The following is a 17,144-nucleotide window of genomic DNA, read 5'->3' as shown; positions in this document are numbered from 1 at the left end:
ATATATGTCTATGAATGTTGATTTTAACATTTCTCAAAGCTGTTTAAATGATGCTGGTAACTTTGACAAAATTGAAAGAAAATGTATTATTTTCATGTAAAGAGACATGCTTCAGTTTGTTTTGCTTAACATGTAATATAGAGGTGGTAGTTACACACATTGTTTAGACATGTGGATAATTTTAATGCTAAGGCTTTGATACTCTTAAGTGTGCCCATTGGTGTCAGGTGTTTTTGTCAAGCATCTTGTTTATTATCTTAGTATTTCAAGACAATATTCATTAATTTTAGACAAAATCATTTAATCTTCCTTAAATTGTCTATTCGGTATTGACTACCAGTTATTTATTAATTTACTTGAACATGATTTAATAATGACTTTTTTGTTGCTTTAAATGCTTTATATGTTTTAAAACTAAGCATTTAAAAACGAAAATATAAGATGTGGGAATAATGTCTAAAGTTATGATAGTTAATTTTTGTTTTTGTAAAGTTAATTATGCCTTAAATGTTTGTGTATAGACATTTAGACGACCAGATTAACCTGACCAAGAATTCTTGATCAATGTGTATATCGGTCAGTACTTTTGTATATAGAGCGATTGCGAAATGATTGTATTGTTAATGAAAATCATGCGTTTATTACTGCCATTTTGATTTTCGCTGTTAACATGTATTTGTACAAACAATTTTCATTGTGTACATCTTTTAGATGCCAGATAATAAAAACAAAAATTGCTTGTGGAGATGCTCATTTAAAACTTTCTTAATGATACAGAACAACACATTCTGAAGAGGCTAATAAATTATGCTTTAGGCAAAAGGAACATCTTGTTACTAGTATATGTACTGCTTTTCATTAGATAAAGTCAAGCAACTATTGAAAGATTGGTTTAACTTTGTTTTGCATTATCTTAAGAAAAATTTATCTTTTCTACTTGGAAATCAGTCAATTGCAAATCAAGCGAGAGTGAATAAACATGCTAACACTTGTCAATAATTGAATTGTCTCTCTTTGTACGAAAGATATAGGGATGTTGTTGCTTGAAAAACAAAGTTGTATCCGTTGTAAGATAATGCTTTTGTTGATCTCTCAACATAACAAGTACATTCATACAGTTAGTAAAAATATGACACTCTTTATTCTCAGCCATCAGTTTGTATTGGGATTTTGTGGAATACTTACTAAACTAATATAGGTCTGTTTAATGAATTAATAGTTATGGTACAATAGGATACTGAGTGTTACAAAACATGTGTAATAAAAATATAATGTCATTTATTTGAAATCATAAAATTTAGTTGTCCATACAATGCTTACAGTTTTGCAATTGCGATGATAAAGGAAATGTTCTGCTCAAAATGTCTTTTTAGCAATCATATTGTACTTGTATTTAAATTATACATGATAAGAATTGACTTATGGCTGATGATAGTGGCAGTATACTAGTTGTGTTACAGTTTGTTTCACTTGACCATTAGACCATATTTCCTTAAAAATGTGATTGTTTATATTGAACTTTAATTGAATGCATGAAACATTGTTGTTCTGTTGCTTCACAGCTGAAAATAGCTTTAGAGTGTTTGTAAAATTGTATGAAATGTTTCAAATAAATCATATTGATTACATAGAAAATAAAATTACATTTTGCGTTACTTTGAATGCATAACAAACAATTGTTACCATACAATCATATTAGTATTGAACTTAATTAATACTTTTAGATGTATTTTTTACAATAATGTGTTAATATTGTCATCCATTCCAAATAAGCATTGTGCATTCGTAAATATAGGGTGTATATACACTGCTTAGATGCCTTTTTTAAATTGTTTGTGTACGTCATATTGATTAAAGACTCTTATGTATTGCATATTTGTGTGTGCCTATGTCTTACTTATCTCTTCACAGTCCTTAAATTACTGCAAATAGTATTTTAATAATGTTAAAATATTTATCTAAACTATAACCAGGTTATCATGACTATTCGTGAATATTTCTTTGAATGTGCGGTAGGGAAAACATTGTTTGCTGGAAGGTTAGAAACTTAATGTTGACATCTTGAAAGATGGCAGTAAACATTTAACTGCAGAGTAGCTGGGAAAAAGATTGCTGTTAAACAATGTAAGATAGAACTCCACGCAAGATATGTCATGCATGCGATATGCATGAACTATGTTTTTAAAATAATTTGGATCTGAATTATCTTTAAGAAATGGTATGGTTATGAGGGTCTCTATGTGCAAAATGTTGCATTTATTTACTGTACAAGTTATTGCTTAACATTGAATTTGTTATGGAAATAATATAGTTTATGTGACTTAAAGAGATATACATGTTTATGTTAGTGATGTGTTTTTGCTGACCCAAGTATGTTCTTGCACACTATTTAAAGTAGATAACTACAAGTTATCTCATTCAAATGGAAATAGTATTTTACTGTGAAAAAGTGTTGTGAGTTCAAATAAAAATACTATGAACCGTTGTATTAGTACTATATTGGCTCCCCTATTGAAACTAGGGGACACATATTGATTTTGGCCTATCCGTCCTACTTTGGTCGACATTGGTTTACAGTCAATATCTTAAGAACTATTCCGTTAAGAGCTTTCAAATTTCACATTGTAATTGGCGTTCGCGAAGATTTAATATCGTTTGATTTTGGATTTCTCCGGTAAAGTGTCAATGTCACAGGGGTCTCTAATGTGAAAATGGAAACAATGACTGGATTAAGACTTGAGCACACCGTCGTCTTTGCATTCAGTATAAACTTGACGTAACGTTAAGGAAATCGCTTTAAGGAAAGACACCACTAAGACGATTGCACACTTTTCATAATGGTGACAGAGACGTTATTGAGACGTCGTCATACATAATAATTTTACTAAATCATGCTGGTAAATCCTAAATTTGAGTACTGCTGTGATGCAATTTGATGCTGACGAAGTCATATCGCCAGAATAGCTGCATGCTATTGGTCAAAGCAAAATTTGCAAATACAGACTACTCTCTGTTGATAACACAGTATTGTTTTCAATATATCAAATAACACACATTTTAGGGAAAGACATTTATGAAAACCTATTGGTAAATGCCATTTGTCTTGTATTGTGAGACAGAATTACCTAGTAGTCGAGTTCCCATGATACATGTAGAAGGAAAATCGTTTAATTATCTAACCACACATGTGTGACGTATGCAAGTCAAAATAGTCTACGGACATTTGCCAGTTTGCTATAAACAACACAAGGTGAATTCACTTTTCTATCGGAAAGTATCGTGCTTAGATGTTCTATTTATAAGACGCAATGAGATTTGTACACGGGTCATGCACAAATTCTTATGCAATATGATCCCAACGTAGCTTCAGCCAGGCCTGCGCAATCGCACAGTCTTGTAAGAATATGATTACTGAATAAAGTACTCTGGAGTTATTACCAAACCTTGCGTGCCTTTTTTAAAGCGGAAAGCGTAGCCATTGATGGGAAAGTGGGCAGGCTTGGCTTGAGCTACTCTGACCGCATATGCCATAAGACCGATTTTCGCATGACACGGATGATACAGTGTTATTTGAATATGTGGAAAAAACTGCGTCTCAAAGCCAAACAACTTATTTGGCATAGTAAATGTAAGTATAAATAAGAAACATATGTTATCTATGCCAATTAGAATATATCTGGTGGTTACAAGGTAGAAATCTGTCTTTTTTTGCGCTTTAAAACTTAAAAAATAATCGCGTTTGTCGAAATGGACGTATACGTCTAGAAATCCTACTTTCGGTTTGTTTTAAAAGCGGAACCGTTTGAAAAATAATAAATTACTGGCTAACCAGGCTTTATATTTAATTTTATCTATGCCAATTACAATATATCTGGCGGTTACAAGGTAGAAATCCGTCTTTTTTTTTCGTTGTAAAACTTTAAAAAAAATCGCGTTTGTCGAAATGGACGTTTACGTCTAGAAATCCTACTTTCGGTTTTAAAAGCGGTACCGTTTGAAAAATTATAAATTACTTGCTAACTAGGCTTTAGATTTAATGACAATTTTGCACATTTTCAAATTGCATCTATATATGTATTGATTAACAAGTATTTCATTTATGGTCAGAGGCAAAGTGTGTGGCTTTAACAACAATCAAAAAACCATATGTTTTGATCACGAAGAAATACATAATAAACCATGTGAGGACACATGATGTGTTCTCACGAAGTTAAATAATAAAACAGTACTTAAACTTTTGTTTTAACTTTAAAAACATAGAACGTCTATTTTCTACCTAAGTAAGGATTATTATTTTTTAATTTCTGGCGTGGTTTTGTGTGTTTTTTTGTTGTTTTTTTTTTTTTTAGGGGGGGGGGGGGGGCAGTAGGAAACCCCACCTATGCGGTATGGTGACAACCAACCAAACTGACATGCTGCCAAGAACGGAAATTGAACTGAGTGTGTGAATCAGAATTTATTGACAGGTCCTACTTGCCTCTTCACGAGGTCTTTATAGTCCGACCTGCCGTTGTGACCTTTCAGGGGAGAAAGTTTAATTTTGAGCCAAAGTAGGTCAAATTTTCCCCGGCTTTCCGGGTATTCGCCAAAGATATCATTTAGATCCAAATAGACCAGTGCACGGTGGCCATTGAGACCTTAATGTGCACTGGTAGATAGACAATCTCAAGACAAATTCATGTCTGAACGCAGCACCGCCAAGGGACTGCAGCGCACAGCTCCGCCTTTATGGCCCACTTGTCGTCACCGGCCGTCGTCTTCATCCCCGAGACAGTTTCCCCAGTGCGTTGAGCGTACTGAGTACCGCCGTCCCGGGGTCCCTATATAAGGCCACCCCCTCTATGTTCTAGTAGCTACTCCGAGCGCAAAAGTATCCCCAGGTCCGCCCCGTCTTTCCTCCACACTGGTGATCTTGCTGTCCTACTATCCCCGTCCCTCTACAGACGGGACCTCTGACAGGTCCGGGTCAGCGAGCTCTCAACGATAAACAGCGGGTGACAAGTCCGCTGCATCCTGGAGAAGACAGCAATCCCAGCAGTGTGGAAGACGTCCGGCTCGTGGGTGACGGACTCAGCTGGATTAGCAGAGTCACACGCACAAGTGAGTAGATCTTTTGCGGGCGACTCTCGCCTCGGTCGCGACGCGCATGCTCCAGCTGCTGACCGAGTTTGACCGTTCCTACGGCGGTGACTGAATTTTAAATCATTTATCTTTGTGTGTCTGCAGTGTTTTGTACTGAATCAATGGCTTGTGTCTTGTGTCTGGCGGGTTTGAAAATGACCAATTGCCATTACTTAAAGGAACGTGTGCTATAGTAAGGTGTGTCTACTGTTTGTACAGCTGAGTTGTATGTATATTGGTGATAGATACGGTTATCGCATTTGTTTTGTTGAATATATACATGTAGTGATGTTTGCAATTTGCTAAACGTGGCTTTGAAACACACGACAGAAAAGATGACAGTTTATGTGCCGAACAACTGTGCCCTTGAATTCTCTGTTATGGCAATACTGTTGACAACAGTGATGTCATTTTCGACATCTCTTGGATGGAATGCCAAGGAATCGAACAGGCTGCAGGCCAAGGTCGCTTTGTTGTAGTGGGCACTGATGCAGTTCTCTGTTTCGGAACAGCTTGATGCGCAAAGGAGATTTGACAGGACCTTCGCGGAAACGTCGATTGCAGTGCCAATGTGAACATATCCTTGGAAAACCGAATAACGTGTGCCTGAAGACGAGAACATGTCAAAACGCGAACGAGCATTTGTAATAGGATTTGTTTCTACATGTATGGATATGTTTTGACTGCGGCATCGTCGCTATCTACTGTCTTCTAGGCACTGGTCAGTTAAAACATGTATCCTCAAATATAAATTCACGTGTTTTTTTCACGTAATGTGCCTGTTCCAACGCCGACCAGTTGCATATACATTCTGTATTTTCAATATGAAACCGAGAAATAATAGTTTTATAAATATCTTTAAAATTTACTTATTTCGCAACCTACCATTGGCTGCAGAGTTCGGAACACCTTCCACGTCAACCTCGCACAGAGTGAGTACATCGTTAGGAGTGCTACGCGTAATCCGTACCCACTGTCCATACACCGGTGTAGCTAGCTCAAACGTGTATGAAACGCCGACCTCTCCAGGGTGAAACCCATTCACGAGATTGAAAGCCGGCCTCCGATAACCTGACGTAAAGCTTGACATCTCTAAGGTCACGGGTTCGATCCCCACTATGGAAGCGTTCTTTCGATTACCCCTGTAAACACCAAGTACTGCTTCCAGTCCCAGGAAACGGACTCGAGAGCGTTTATTACTTTGATATCAACTCGTCCAATAAACAGCTAATAATCAAACTATGGATATGCCCGATACACTGCCCTTTGATGCTTTAACGTGAGTATATTGTCCATATATGGACAATGTTTGATTCAATGCATTTTATTTAGTATTATTTTGATATTTTAATGACACGCGCAACGATGGACAAGTCCAGAGTATAGGAATTATCACTCTATATGCAGATGCATACTCGTGACAGAAATTATGGTAACCATCCGCTTTTCTTTTATTTTAGACAAGTGACGAATGTCCTACACGACGCATATAAGAACCGCGTTCTGAGAAAACTGGGCTTAATGCATGTTCGTTAAGTGTCGTTCCAGATTAGCCTGTGCAGTTCGCACAGGCTAATCTGGGACGACACTTTACGCCTTAATTGGATTTTTGCTAAGAAAAGACTTCATTTAAACGAAAAATGACATAAAAGCGTAAAGTGTCGTCACTGATAAGCTGTGCGGATTGCACAGGCTAATCTGGGACGACACTTAACACACATGTATTATGCCCGGTTTTCTCAGAACGCGGCTCATATGGTTAGGGTCCCTGCTAATTGTCTAATACTAGACATGTCTGAATTCCATATGCCGAAGAGAGTTGTGTAAATATGCATTACCAAACACGGCATTGTTTGACCAAACATATTGACTTACAACACATAGAAAGATTCTGATACGAAACATTATATTTTGACAATCTTTTTATATAAACGATTGAACGGTTTTACATTTTACAATATATTTTCATAACGATTATCCACACAAGAAATGACAACGCACGACAAACCCATTAATTATGAGTTTCACCAAATTAAAGGTTCACACTTATGTCCTACATTCCTCTTGTAAATCTTGACGCTTCGGATGAGGAATATCTGCTCGAGATTCACCCATCATGAGACGTTGTGAGACGCTGTGTGGGTGCACGACTGGTCTTCAATCAAACGCGATTTCGTATTTTCGTCAACGGCACGGGCCGCCGTATATGGACGGTTGGTGTCTGTTTGGTAGGCAGGTTTACCAAAGGCAATGTTAACGGCGTCCGTCTAAGAAACAAGGTTGGGTGAATGTAAATGTAGACATTACTACATTGACTTTGAAATATCGCTTTTATCGATAAATCCTCCGTGAAAAGGTAAACGGTGAAAAAACACGCCAATGAAATATATATATATATACAGTCAACCCGTTACTTCATCTATTGTGCATCGATTTCCATGAACTCGGTCTTATTCAACGCAGAAATGAATTTCCTTTCTGGAAAGGTACATATCTAGTGTACATGTAAATGAACGTAGGTCACGCGAATTGTGTATCGTGTTATTTCTTAAAATTTGACCCAGCGTTTGTCAAAATATTACAATACATGTACATTTCCAGAAAGGGTAGTTATTTCTGCATTGAATAAGTCGTGAATCCTAAAATTTTGATTTTCTTAGGCAACCGTGTAGGTCAAGTTCACGGGCGGGTTCACACATTAGATAATTGTTATGTTTAATCTGAAATTGCAAACAAACCGTATTATCCATAATCATGAACAATTCTTGTTGGGATATTTTGACGCTTATCAATGGCCTTAGGACTTTTTAAACATTGTGATCATTGAGCATGTTGATATTACGAGTTAAGATGGCAGGTTTCTATTGCAGAGTGATGTATGCCCGTGCACTCTATAACATTTAATAAGTCTATGGAAAAAAACTGTACTATAGGATTCTGGATAAAATTAAAAAAAACGGGATTTATTTAAAGAAAAACGCCCAATGGTATCACGTGTCAAGTACTCGAAACGTATTAAGACGGCACCTACTCATGCCAGCGTGGTGGTACTCTTAACCCCTCGATGAATTAAGAATCTCTACCTAAGTGCGTGAATACTGGAATCGGCGGACTTCGCAGAGGAACCACCAGACGATCAACGGGCAAGAAGGTGATTCTCAGCAAGGCCTTGTGGCACGCTACGGGCACGACAAGACACAAAAGAAATCGTGGACGTCCACTACATCCGTCTCTGTCTCAAGCCGTCTCGACCCTGTTCGTCGACGAACTGCGAAAATCTTCCTCACTGAAATCTAAGTCATCACACAAGTCATTCTGCCATCATCAACCTCGCCCCATCGATCAGAACAACAAGTGCTGTGGCGACGGGCGAACGACGAACCGGCAGATGCGGGCACTCTGGAAGCCGTATGCGAAATCCTGCACGCAGGCGGTTTAGGTCATTGGTTCCCTCTTAAGTTACAAGGAGCAGCAGTGGAGTCCGGTAGAACCATAGACGACTGAGCAGCCCTCTTTAAGAATGCACTGATCACTTACAGGTATGAGGAAAGGGCTAGAAAATGTGTCCTAATAATTGCTCGCTCAAACCTTCCCAAGACTGCTTATCGCGGCTGGAAGGGGGCCCTACACCAGCAGTCGGAACGAAAAGAAAAAAAATAGAACGAGAACAGTTCTTCTCACATTAGACGTATTTTACGTGCGCAAACCTGTGCGCAGGTACCATACAGACATACCACACTAGAATAGCTCTGTTATGGAACGAACTCGTCAGATACGGAATTGACATCGTAGACTTCCCAGTAAGCTCCCATTTATGAAAGGAAGGAAGAATCGTGCTATGCTCAGCTCCTAAGCCTTTACCCAGAAGAAGTGAAAACAAAGTTCTACGCAGACCTTCATACCGTCATTACCGAGTCCTTGGACACAATGGAGTGGGCCAATACAACATGAATGGTGTTCTTTTGCCCCAAACATGCGCGAAACAAGATTCGCTGATCACAAACACGATCTTCCGCCAACCAACCCGTAACTGAACGTCATGGATGCACCCTCGCTCAAAACACTGGCATCTTATTGACTATGTTTCCGTGAGAAAGAGGGAGAAAGAGGGAGAAAGAGAGATTTATACTAAAGCCACAGACCCATACATATGAGCCGTGCTCTGTGAAAAGAGGTTTTAATGCATGTGCGTAAAATGTCGTCCGAGATTGACCTGTGCAGTCCGCACAGGCTAATCAGGGAAGACACTTTCAGCTTTTATTACAATATTAGTTGAAGAAAGTATATTCTTAGAAAAGTCCAATATAGGCGGAAAGTGTCGTCCCTATTAGCCTGTAAGGACTGCACAGGCTAATCTGGGACGACACTTTACGCACATGCATCAAACCCCCTTTTTCCAGATCACAGCCGATATGATACATACGAAACGAAAACATACTTAAGAAATGCTTTCACAGGATTAATGGTTAAATCCCGGCAATAAGGTTTTTAAAAAACCACAAAAGTTCTCATTTTGCAACAAATAATTTGTGTCAGTCTTTCCAATTATGTGCGTTAAAAATCGTATGTAAGTTTAAAGTGTTTGCATGTAATTTGTTACTGTTTAACCAGTTTGTTCTGTTTTGCTGACTAACTCGTGAAGTTCGCGTTTTGCATCGCGTATTTTGTAATTTTGATAAATCTTTTTTTTTCTGTTTTCATGACCCAAATACAATTTAAATAGCGAATGCTTATAAAATAAACAACTAATGCTTTATTTACTGAAAACAGCAAGTAGCGTACTACAATGTATGCAACTGGCAATTTAAACGTTAATTAATAATATGCTTGAATACAAGTTCAAAAGAAACAGTCCCTGAACACTGCGACACTGAACGCTTTATACCCTTGCATAAACTGTTTGTACAGTCAAAACTTGCTGAGGACTTACGCGTATATACGATCGTATTACTATTTTTAAATCGATAAAACGATATTGTATTAACGACTTTAATACATTTCAAACGAAGTCGAGCATAACAACGTAACGTTTTTTTTTCAATGGCAAATAATGTTTTGCTTTCATGTACTCAAAACAGGTACGCAGTTGTGTAATCTCAATCGATTTGTGAAAATTCGTTCATAGGAAACATGGACACATTGTGATCAATTATGTATCAAACACGAGTCAATTTGTCGGTATTGGCGTTAATTTGCTCTTGGATTTTCCAAGAAGTAAGAACATAAGAAGTATTTGATGTTTTATAACATTTATCAGTCATGTTCATAAATTAATTTGATATTGCGATAATAATATGAGTCGTGTACTGAGAAAACTGGGCTTAATGCATGTGCCTACAGTCCGCACAGGCTTATCAGGGACGACAATTTCCGCTTAAGCTAGATTTTTGGTAAAAAGGGATTTCCTTTAAGCAAAAAATTCTATTAAATCTGAAAATGTCGTCTCTGATGTGCGGCTACAGGGCTAATCTGAGACGACCGTTAACGCACATGCATTATGCCCAGTTTTCTCAGAACACGACATATATATTCACATTGCAATCGTGTAGGCTCTCGTTACGCGAGCTTGATTATTTAAACTATTTGTTAAGTTGCACATCAACTGTTTTTTTTATAAGAAGAGACTATCTGCAAACCAAAAATACCGTAAAAGCGGAAAGTGTCGTCCCTGATTAGCCTGTACGGACTTCACAGGCAAATCTGGGACGACACTTTACGCACATGCATCAAACCCTCTTTTCACAGAGTACGGCCCGTATTTAATCTTTGTCAGAATGCCTTTTAAAATGTGGTCTCATGGGATCTTTCGAATGAATCGCAGCACTGATTAGTATTGGTGTGTGCAAAATTAAAATAATCTTGTACATATTATGTTCAATTAAGTTATAAATTAACAGAACTTATAATTCAGAGCTTCTGTTATCGAGATACATTTCTTATTCGGAACATCACTAACAATAAACTGCAATAGTGCAGCGGTAGAAAATAGCGTTTCATTAGTAAACGAATAATTGAGCATAACATGAAAGAAAACGCATTTCGTGAAACGTATTTTGTGCCCATAATATTGAACAGGAGGATTGCAAGCTGGTACTTTTTGACGATGCTGCGAAGCATCGTCTAAGTTATCATATCATGAAAAAAATCTTCACAATGGCAACCTATGTAAAAGACCGAGCTAGTCCGATTGAGATTTTTCTAATCAGCATACCTCGCTGAGAAAAGATTTAATAATATTTTGAAAACGTTAATTTTAAATCAGTTATATTCAATCCATTATATGTTTATAGATCAATGTAACAACTATGCATTTTTTGTATTGTATTTGACATTTGTCGTGATTTAGTAAATAAAATGCGAATTAAAACGTGTATAATTAACTTTCAACGCGATCATAAGTGTAAAGAAAACGAATTATTTCGAACCTGCCATTTGTAAACGTTGTAGCGACAATGGTCTATAAACATCATAATAGCCATAACATATCTGTGATACTAGCTCTTCTGCGTGCTATCTCATTTTGCATATTTGATAAACTTTTCAAACATAAATTACAGAGCCACATCAGTGCATGTACTATGTTTGACAATTCATTCGTTTGTTGGATATTGTTTACTGTTTTAAACACATATTAGGTCATATCGCGGAGATTTAGTTAACCTAACCATGTGTTCATGGGCGAACTCACGTATTCAAGTGCTCTTACGACTATGTGCTCATTACCATTTTCGATCGGGAATCATCATGAAATTATTGCCGTACTAAACAAACAAACATGCCTAAGCTAATTGAAATAGAGAAAAAGAACATTAATCAAAAGAGAAAAAGTATATGTTCATGCACATGGGATTGTGAAATCACGTCCGTACACATAGCATCATTAACTTAGGAAAGGACACAACGAAATATAAAGTTTGGTATGATAAACATGTGAAATTAAAGAGCATGGTGTAATTAAAGAGCATGTCAAGTTTTGAATTTATATGCTGAAACGTAATGTTATAATCCACAAACTTTTTACTGTAACAGACAGATTTTTTAAGATAAGTGGTACAGAAAATACACGTCGAATACATTTTTAAAGATATTTTTTGTTATATTTGATCGAGAATGTAACCCGCCTCCCAGTTTCGCTGAAAGGATCAAGTTCCCCACGGGTACTACTTCCCCGTACCCCCAATTTTTTTTCGTACCCTACATTTTTCGTACCAAATTGTTTTTGTACCCAATTTTTTTTTCGTACCAAATTTATTCTTCACAATGGCGACCAATGTAGAAGACAGAGCCAGTCCGATTGAGATATCTCGATTTTTCTAATCGGCATACCTCGCTGATTATCATTGATAAAGGTAAAGGAAGCTCAGCTATAAATAGGACAGCATATTCTGGGGAAAAGATTTTATAATAGTTTGAAAACGTTAATTTTAAATCAGTTATATTCAATCCATTATATGTTTATAGATCAATGAAAAAAGTATGCATTTTCTGTATTTTATCTGACATTTGTCGTGAATCATTAAATAAATTGCGAATTAAAACGTGTATAATTAACTTTCAACGTGTCACAGGGTATAAATTTATATTTATCGTTAGTAAGTTATATGTTATTTATGTCGAATAGTTTTAGGTAGCTCTGATATAAAGTCTGTTGTAGCCTGCTTAATGAACTTGAAACCCACGAACGCTCAAACTACGCGATATTAACCGATTCTCTCAGCGCCTTACAAGCACTTAATGCAGGATCATCGAAAACGCGTCCAGACCTTATATGTGCAACATTAAAGGGAATCACAAAACTAGCAAACAACAATATCACTCTCCAATTCGTATGGATCCCGAGTCACGTAGGCATTCCGGGTAACGAACACGCTGACCAACTTGCCAGAATAGGTTCCCATGAAGGTCTACCCTCTGATTTAAAGCCTAGCGCGCGCGAACTAATTGCAATCATTAACCAAAAAGGGTATAATGAACAGGATCACAAATGGTCAATTTACTGCGCCGATCATAATTTTCCGATATTAACCAACCCTAGCCATAAGATTAACATCTATAGTCCCATTAAAAGGGAGGACAGGGCTTACTCGCGCATGCGCCTAAGGGTGACTAGATTGCACGGCGACTATTACAAAACTGTCCTCTGCCCCCAGTGCAACATTCATAACACGTTTGAACATCTTTTCTTTATATGCCCTAAACACGCTGAACAGAGACTTGAACTAAGTGCAGGGGTAATAGCGGCCTACAAAAACCCACTTATCATTAATCGCGACTCACTGTTGATGCCTCCAAGCGGAATCGCTCCTATTGTGCGACTGCACGTGTTTAAATTTTTGCGCGACACGGGCTACTTAGATAAAATATAATATTCCGTTGGACTATTAGCGGTAGATAGAAATAACAACACATACCGTCAGTTATATACTGCTTCATTTATTCAAATTAATAACAGCAATCTTATGTACTAATGACGGGCGGGACTCGGACGATGGTCACTTCGGTGTGCACCATATGGCCACTCGTCTGGGCCCGAACTGAACCTAACCATATTATCCCGGCCCTATAGGAAAAATTAAAATAAATAAATAAATAAATAAAAACTCAGATCAATAATGGCAACTTTATGTACTAATGACGGGTGGGTCTCGGACGATGGTCACTCCGGTGTTGTCCATATGGCCACTCGTCTGGGCCCGGCTCGAACTTATATACTATTATTAATTAATTTGGTTCTAAAACTGTACCGTAAAACAATCCATGATATATGTAATTTTAAAGATTCCAATTAATAATGACTATCTTATGTACTTATGACAAGAGGAAAATTGCATGAATAAATAAATAGATATAGAAACACTGCATGTAATGTGCACGCCGAGAACCTATATTTGTATTTGGGGTCCAAATGTACTTTGGATTGGTAGTACATTACAATGCAGTGTCCAATAACACCTTGTTGACGTCAATACATAAATAAACAATACTATAAACAAGGCAAAGATGAGGGAGCTGTCTATAACGAACGTTCCCGGTTTCCTCGTCTGCGCTTTATGATATATAGGAAAATTACACCAATAAATAAATAGATAAAGACTAATAATACTAAAACGACGGAAGGGTACGTCCCCCCCCCCAATACATATGTCACTTGGCCCCTTTCGACCACTATGGATAAGCTCTAAGCCTTCTTTTACAACCAAAAAGCGCTCTAGGTAACAAAACCCAGGGTTCCGCGAGACCCTCGCTTTCCTTCTCTTAAGCTGTAATCAGCAACAACGACGAAGGTAGGGGAAAAGCACACAGACAACATACTTCCACGCAGGATCGGAAGACGCAGTAAGTGCGCACGTGGGCAAATTTACCCACAGTGCAACCCCTATAGGTGTAAATATTGTTGTAATTAAATGTGATTAGTTAACATTTTTCCCATATGTACAAGACTTAAACATGTTGAGTAGAGCGTGTCAGCTGGGCCAGAGGGCGCGCCTGAAGAGATATCTCTCGCCCGTGCACTCTGGCTCCGTTGACATGACATCCGTGCACTCTGGCCCCGTTGACATGACATACCCAACATGACAAAAATAAAAATAAAAAGAGAATGGTGACGGTATTTGTTGTTGTTGTTTCCCCTACTGTAGCGTAGGTGATGTTTTCTTGTAGAGTAGTGTAATTTTTTTCCTACATGCCTGCGCCTTGTTACGTTTGACGTTGAATTGCAAACCTTGTATTGCTAACCTGCACGTATTACCCTTGTCACTATGAGGATCAGATCGAATTAGAGGGATGGTCAGCATTAACATCCCAGATCTATTACCTCCTGAACAAAATGCACTAATACATATAATTACCATCTGTGTAACCACTAGCAATATAAACAGGAAGAAGAACGTGCGCTCTCTCTCTCTCTCAAAAACAAATAAAGGCGCGTGAAAATTGTCTCCCAAAGAACGAAAGTGTAGAACCAGATATTGTCCTCCCTGTACCACCAACAACCAACCAGTCATCTCGGTCCAACCACACAAACGCAGCCCCTTTTCTACTATATTAAACTTCAAAACTATTCTGACCCTTGCAACACCATTAAACACCTGACAATATCCACCAGCACAACAGAGAGAGCCCATGTGAATTTACACCAAGACACAGGGCAATAGAGTAATATCTGTACTAATCTATGTTTATGTACTAACAAGTCCTCCGCGAGGGACGTTAAACGGGGGTGCAGTGTATCGGTGCTGTACACCGGGCACTTAAAAGAACCAGGGGCGCCTCTGGAATCGGGGCGCCCTCTGTATCCCGCTCGAACCCCCACTAACACCTCTTGGGGCGGAGAGCACAAAAACCACACACAAACTATAAAGAATTAACATTAATGCCAATAAGGATAATGATAATCTAGAGATAATAGGAATACTGCAAAAACCATTTTGATAAAAGGCAAACCACTACATAATCCATTAAAAAAAAAAAAAAAAAAAAAAAAAAAGCATCTAGTCACATTAAGGTCTCATTGGCCATCGTGCTATGATGTATAATATGACCTTATTTTCTCCTCTGAAGGGTCACAGGGGCAGGTCGATACATCTGTAGTCGAGAAGACGCTGGACGACCTGTAAATAAATCTCAAATACACACACACACAGTCTGTAGTCTTAGTTATTTTATAGTTAACATATAGTTGAATTTAACCTAATTTAGCACGTGCACGTAACAACCAATCATACACTTTCCCTCCTTTATTCAGTTGTTTGCTGAAGGTTGCTTCAGACAGCCATTCAACCTTTGATTGAAACATTATATTATTTGTGTAGGACATTTTATATTCCTGCAGGTAACTTATTTGAATCTTTTATTTATTTTATCTGTCAATTGTTTGTATTGTTATTTAAGACATCTGACGGTTACGGTTGTGTTTATTAGTTATTTATTAAAATAACTTATTGCGAGTAATATTCACACCGCCATGCAAAGCTAGTCATTATTAATGTGTATTTCATTTGAATGCATACATATATTATCTTGATTATATACCTAATTGCATGTATTAATTGTTTCAATTTCAGATACCTTTATCGATCTATTAAAACTTTAAACCTCGATTGATTCGATAGTTTGTCGTCGAACCCAAAGTACGCAAATTGCGCGTAGTTTTCAAACAGAAATTACAGAGCCACATCGGTGCACATACTATATTTGATAATTCATTCGTTTGTTGGATATTGTTTGCTGTTTCAAACACATATTAGGTAATATCGCAAGATTTAGTTAACCTTACCATGTTTTACTCATCGGCGAACTCACGTAATTTAGTGCTCTTATGGCTATGTGCTCATACCTACTTTCGGGAATCATCATGAAATTCTTGCCGTACTTAACGAACCTAAGCTTATTGAATTAGAGAAAAAAACAATAATCAAATGAAAAAACTTATATGTTCACGCACATGGGCATGTGAAATCACGTCCGTACACATAGCATCATTAACTTAGGAAAGGAACCACCGAAATATTAAGTTTGGTATGATATGCATGTGAAATTAAAGAGCATGGTGTAAATAAAGAGCATGTCAAGTTTTGAATTTATATACTGAAATGTAATGTTATAACCCACAAATGTTTTACTGTAGCAGAACGTTTTTTTTAAAGATAAGTGGTACAAAAAATACACGTCGAATATCTTTTAAAAGATATTTCTTGTTATATTTGATCGTGAATGTAACCCGCCTCCCAGTTTCGCTGAATGGATCAAGTTCCCCACGGGTACTATTTCCCCGTAACCCGAATTTTTTTCGTACCCTACATTTTTCGTACCCAAATTTTCTTCGTACCCAAATTTTTGCTCGTACCCAAATTTTTTTCGTACCCAATTTTTTTTTCCTACCCAAATTTGTTTTCGTTACCAAATCTTTTATCGTACCCATTTTATTTTGCATAATTTTTGTACCCAAAATTTTCGTACCCATTTTTTTCTTACCTAAAATTTTCGTACCCACATACACAATGGTGGTGATGTAGATAAACTTA

At 37.4% G+C, this 17,144-nt stretch overlaps 1 protein-coding gene and 1 long non-coding RNA gene across 2 annotated transcripts in view; both read right to left on the bottom strand.

Annotated features, from left to right (window-relative positions):
• LOC127869136 (NACHT domain- and WD repeat-containing protein 1-like) overlaps positions 1-17,144 on the bottom strand; it is a 156,857-nt gene that overhangs the window by 108,211 nt on the left and 31,502 nt on the right. The gene's annotated exons all lie outside the window — the stretch shown is intronic.
• Positions 1-17,144, bottom strand: part of LOC127869159 (uncharacterized) — a 156,832-nt gene that overhangs the window by 108,844 nt on the left and 30,844 nt on the right. The window lies entirely within an intron of this gene.

This window comes from Dreissena polymorpha, chromosome 2 (assembly GCF_020536995.1).
Source record: "Dreissena polymorpha isolate Duluth1 chromosome 2, UMN_Dpol_1.0, whole genome shotgun sequence".
NCBI lineage: Eukaryota > Metazoa > Mollusca > Bivalvia > Myida > Dreissenidae > Dreissena > Dreissena polymorpha.
Note: the sequence above shows the minus strand (reverse complement) of the source record. Positions and strands in the feature narration are given on the sequence as shown.